This window comes from Cricetulus griseus, chromosome 2, assembly GCF_003668045.3.
Source record: "Cricetulus griseus strain 17A/GY chromosome 2, alternate assembly CriGri-PICRH-1.0, whole genome shotgun sequence".
NCBI classification, from domain to species: domain Eukaryota; kingdom Metazoa; phylum Chordata; class Mammalia; order Rodentia; family Cricetidae; genus Cricetulus; species Cricetulus griseus.
The window spans coordinates 53,823,956-53,829,955 of record NC_048595.1 but is presented as its reverse complement, the minus strand read 5'-3'; positions in this window follow the sequence as shown (position 1 = coordinate 53,829,955).

Below are 6,000 nucleotides of genomic sequence, written 5' to 3'. Positions count from 1 at the left end.
AAGTTAAACCCGGACCCCCCCCCCCAAGTCATTCTATTTTACCAGACTCCTTCTACAAAGAGGAAATATATCGATAACTCCTTAAGGCTATTGCTGCTTGATGCTCACATTTTTATGTGGTGATCTGATCCTAATTGACTCAATTTTTCTCCCATGTGATAACAGCTGGTGTTCACTGAATATCTGCACACCCTTCCACATCTCCCAATATTCCTGGCAGGGGGATTGGGCCGGGGCAATGGACTCCAAACAGAAATCACACTTTTGAGTTGAGGCGAGGGGCTTCCTCCTGCCCTTTCTTCTCTGCCATAGTAACAGTGGAAGTCAACTGATGAGATGGGATGTCACATGAGAGAAAGAATGACTACCCAAGACAGTGAATGTAGAAAGAATGGGATGCCTGAGACAGTGAATATAGAAAAAAACAGGATGCTGGAGACAGTGAATGTGGAGAGATTTCCTTTGACCTGACTTTCTTTGACACTTTGAATAAATAAACTAATGAACTTTTATATGTCCTGAAATCTCAGTCTGTTAACTCAGCACAATTATATCTTGACTGATAGGCCTCATTTTAAAGATGGAAAGAAGAAGTCTATTCGTAATTGCATAATACGCCAACCAAAGGGCTAAGGAATGACAAAATCTAAGTCCTGGTAGCCACGCTCTATAGTCTATGTGTTCCTAAGTATTGAACACTATTTGACATGTCCTGCTTTGGCAGCTCTGTTTGGTCTTTCCAACTTTTCTTCTCTTCTCTTTCTTTGGCATCAATAGACAGAAATGTAAACTATGGCATTAAAAAAATCATAGAATTCTTCCTAATCTTCAATTCTTTCTTGGAATTTATTTTGGGTCTTAACCAAGGGTCCACTGGTGAAATGGCTACTTAGCATCTGGCTCCTATTTAGTCTGTGGCTAAAACAACACCAACACAACACCCCCAAAATTCATTTTCATCAAAAGTGAATTTGCAATATTTATTTTTTTACTTGTTGCACACAGCAAGGGAAAAGTGAGATATGGTCATTATACTGAAATGGAATTATTTTGGTTTTTGGTTTGGAGTGGTTTGTTCACAAGAAAAACTCACATATTCAATAGTGTTATCAATAATTGGGACAGTTACAGGCCTAGAGGATGTGGAAAGAACTTAGTGGTACAGTCCTTACTTTAAAGAAATATCACACACACACACACACACACACACACACACACACACACACACACACATATTTCAAGATAAGGAGAATCTGTATCCAGTGTGTGTGTGTGTGTGTGTGTGTGTGTGTGTGTGTGTGTGTATGTGTATTTGTGTATAGATGATATAGATACAGATATGTATATGTATCACAAATGAGAAAGCTTTTTTCTCACTTGGTCCTGATTCCAGTAACAATGGGTTTTAGCAATATGAGTGGAAAAGTTGCAGAATACTTCGTGTTGGACCCTTTTCCATACATCAAGCCCTCTTTGCATTGTTACAACTGTTTCTTCAGTGCAGTGAATGACTAACTTATTATTCAACAAATGGAAGAGACCTCCCCAGAGCCTCATATTGAATATTCAAATTCAGTTCTTCTAACTCTAGAACCTGAAATCTCCCCCAGTGTACCACCAGAGTACCCTAGCCATCATCCTAACAAGGCAAGTTTCCTTTATCTCATTGAAGATGAATGTGATGGGCCCAGTCCTCTTCTTGAGTTCTCTGGATTCCTAGTTCTCAGGGCCTCTCTACCTTCTGAGTCTCATTCTTCATTCCTGAAATAGGAACTGTCCTATAAATAGAGTCTGGTCTGACTTCCTGGCCTCTGGCTAGTGGAAAAGGGCATTTCCGATGCATACTCTTTACCAGTCTGTTAAAAAAAAAATGTGTATATACTTGGTCCTCTAAGGCTGACAGCACCTATACTTATGACCCAGTGGAATTTGTTGGTTAGGCCTTCTGATCTTTAATAGGGGGTTGGTGGGTGGGAGGAACAGAACTGCACTCTGGCACCATCTACAGGCATTGATTCAAATTCAAGGACCATGTGGAGGAGTATTGTGATGTGTTTACCTAATACATTGGGTGACTCTTGCTACTTCATTTGACTTGTGCTTCTAATCCACAGACTGGCCAAATAGAAAAGAGAGCATATACTGAATCTAATTATTTTGCTTTAAAGACACTCTGTACTACTTTTCCCATTCCAGCAATGTGACTTTCCTTTACCAGTTCTCTCATCTAAAAATACGCATTTTATTTTTGTATAGACATCAGGGAACTGTATAGCAAACAGGGGCTCTGGCTGACTTGTGGTGTAAGGAAACACATTAAGTTTTGAGTCTGTTACTGTGACTTCACAGTGAACACCAAACCCCACTAAGACCCAGGCCATCTTCAAAGGGGTGCTTCTTTGTCCTGGTGCTTGGGAGCGAGCTGCTTCTAAGAGTCTTTGGGGAGGGGGAAAAAATCACATTTTGATACTCAGACCTGTCAGGTCAAAAGCAGGACTTGAGTTCAGACCCCAAGACACCAGAAAAAATTGAAATGTCAAGCCTGCCCGCCCCCCAGTGTCAAAATAAGGCCTTCTCTCCTTACAGAATGCAGCCAAGCTGCTCTGTGGGGTGCCAGCTAACTGCAATGTTTGGTATATTAGAGAATCTGACTTCTTCTAGGTTTCTATCAGATGTTTGAAATTCAGTGGCTGAGCAAACAGTGGGTTATTGATGATGTTTTCATCTGAAATGGAATCTCAAACAACAGGGCATAAAGCCCAGAGAAAGACAGAAGAGAAAAAAATGTGGCCTCTGGGCTTTCCCATTCTCCATCTGTGCCAAGGAAAAGACTGCTATTCATTGTAAGCCCACTATGTCTTTCCTGCTACCCAGGGGTATGCCATTGAGGAGACATTGGAATCTTTTGCCATTTCTAATGCTTTTGGTCCTTGTTGCAGTTCAAATATGACATGTCATCCACAGTCTCATTTCCAACAAGCAGGGCTGTTTTGGGAGGTTGTAGGACCTTTGGAGCAGGAAGGAGGCCTACCAGCATCGGGAGATTCATGGGCATCCTATTTTCCCTTCTGCTGCTGTGATTAAAAATACTCTGATAAAAAGGCAACTGCCAGGAGCAGAGGTTTATTAGGCTTACCCATCATTGAGGGGGGCAGGGTTAAGGCAGGAACTCAAGTAGCTAGTCACTTTACACCCACAGTCAAGACAGAGAGGAACGAACACTTCCAGCTTGCTTTCTCTTACCTAGCTTTTTCCTTTCTTATATACTTTAAGACCCTGTGCATAGGAAAATGGTGCTGCCCACATTGTGGTTGAGTCTTTCTCCATCAATTAACAATCAATGCCCACAGGCCAACCTGATCTAGATAATCCCTCAATTAACATTCCCTTTCCCCAGTGATTCTGGATTGTTTCTCAGATGTTTAAAATGATCACACTGTGATTGGGGCTTTAGAAGCTGAGGTCCTCTGCTTCTTGATCTACTAAGATGTGAATGTTGCAGCCATGAGGACAGGGCTGTCCCAGGTGCCATGAAGGACTATGAACCGAAGAAAATATTTCTCTTAAGCTATTGCCATCAGGTTTTTGTCACATCAACAAGAAAAACAGGACAACTTCCTCTACAGAGGTAGCTAGATGTAGTGACCAAGAGCTTTGTCTTCAAGCCAAATCCCATCCCTGTCCCTTAGAGTTTTAGGCCTTTTCTATAACTGTACTGCATTGCTTTCCTTATCTGGTACAGAATCTCTAGGGCTTGTATGAGGAAATGCAAACATCCCCTGGCACAAGAGCTACAGAAGCAGCAACGGTTTCTCAGAGCCAGGGACCCAAGTTTATACATTAATATGAGGAAGTGTGGCCTTCGGGACAAGTGTTCTTTGTTAACTTCCATATAACTTCTGGGGTTGTTGAAGATTTGGGGGTTTGGACACTAAATATGGTCATGGAGAATTAGACTGAATTCTTAGAATCCCTGCCCTGTGTGTGGCTCCTACCCCTGAGGGAACACTAAGTTCTAACCATACAGGTCTCCTTGCTACTTCTAACACCTGAAGACAGGTCCTCACCCTGACATGACTAATTCCTTCAGGTCTCGGCAGAAAGGTCACTTCCTGGGGAAGCCTTTTGTAGTGACTAGGCTGAGTGAGTTCCCTTACTGCCCCTCCTGAAAACTCTGTGAGTGCTTTTACTACATCCGCAGTGACACTGCTTGCTCTATCCTTGCAGTCCTTTGTAAATTGCCAAGCTCCAAAGAACCAGTGAGTCACAGCTTTTTAAGAGCTCCTTTCCTAGCTGGGCGTTGATGGCGCAGGCCTTTAATCCCAGCACTCGGGAGGCAGAGGCAAGCGGATCTCTGTGAGTTCGAGACCAGCCTGATCTACAAGAGCTAGTTCCAGGACAGCCTCCAAAGCCACAGAGAAACCCTGTCTCGAAAAACCAAAATAAATAAATAAATAAATAAAAATAATAAATAAATAAATAAACGAATAAATAAATAGAAAGAGCTCCTTTCCTTATCTGACAATAAATAAATTCAACTTTGTCCAACTGGTCTGAAAACAGTTGAGGTTTGACTGACAGGAGCTGTGATCATATGTTCCTTAGTCCCTGATGTTGCCTACCCCTAAAATACCACCATCCCATTTTAATGTCCAGCTTTTACTCATTCCTCTAAGATATAAGCCTGAGTAGCTTCTACAGCAAGGGAGAAGTTGTTGGCCTCTATTTCACAGGCCTTTGTTCTCAAGTCTCACTGTATCCACTGCTGTGATAGCAATCAACATGCCTAATACCACTAGTTTTTGATGTCTACATTGCTTCTATCCTCTGGAGTTTACCTCTTAGGATGAATTCAATAAACATGAGGTGATGGAACAGAATTAACAGCATTTTTTTTTTTGCAGGCATGATGAGAAATCAGTCCTGATTAATGTCTACTTTACCTTTCTCATTGCTATGGCCAAATAGTTGACAAGAAAGAATATAGAGGGTTAGTGATTTATTTTGGCTTGCAGTCTGAAGGGATATAGTTTATTATGGGGGTGGATAGGCATGGTGGCAGAAGTGTGAATTGCTTGGTCACACTGTGTCTGTGTCCACAGTTGAGCAACAAAGGGGTGTTGTCATGTGGCTTCATCCATTTCATGATGGACTTCAGCCCATGGGATGACGAAGCTAACTAACACTCAGGGTGGATCTTCCCTCCCCATCACTTAAATAACTTTGGAAGCACCTTCAAAAGAGATGCCTAGAGGTATATCTTCTCATGTAGTCAAATTGACAGTATCCTAAATGGAAAGACTGTAAGGTTGTTTTGCCACAGATTACTCCCATTGTAGCCTAAAATGGTCTCAAGACATACAATAGAGATCAATCAGTTATGAATATATTTTCATAGTTGCAACATTGGACCTACAGACACATATGCTTAAAGCCAATGTTTATTACTAGGAATCTTTTGATACTTCTCTTATATCCTGGATTCTGGGTGTCATGAGCTTTGATTGATCCCAAGGAGGGGTAATTATTGTATTTTAGTGTTTCAGTCATGATAGTAGTTTTGTTTCATTCTCTCTTACTTTTTGACTGCTTGAGTCACTGGATTGTGGAAATACTGATGGAGACATTGATCGTGATGACACGAGATAAGCAGGTAAGCCCAGAATGGGGTTTTCTAAATTATTGTCTAAAGAACATTCAACTCTTTCCCTTAATTTGTCTAAATTAATCCATTTTAATAGTAAGCATTATAACAGTAGCTCTCCTAATTTTATTTCTCAATGCTGTGATAAAGTCTGCTGACAAAATCAACTTAAGAGAAAAATTCAAATTCCATGTTATCCTTGTGGGGAGCCAGGGTAGCAGGAACTTGAAGCAGCAAGTTGCACTGTATCTATAATTGAAAGCAGAAAGTGAGGAACTGATGCCTGAGCACAAGTGTTCAGCTCACTTTCTCAACTCTTAACACAATCCAGAGCCTCCTGCCTAGGGAATGGTGTC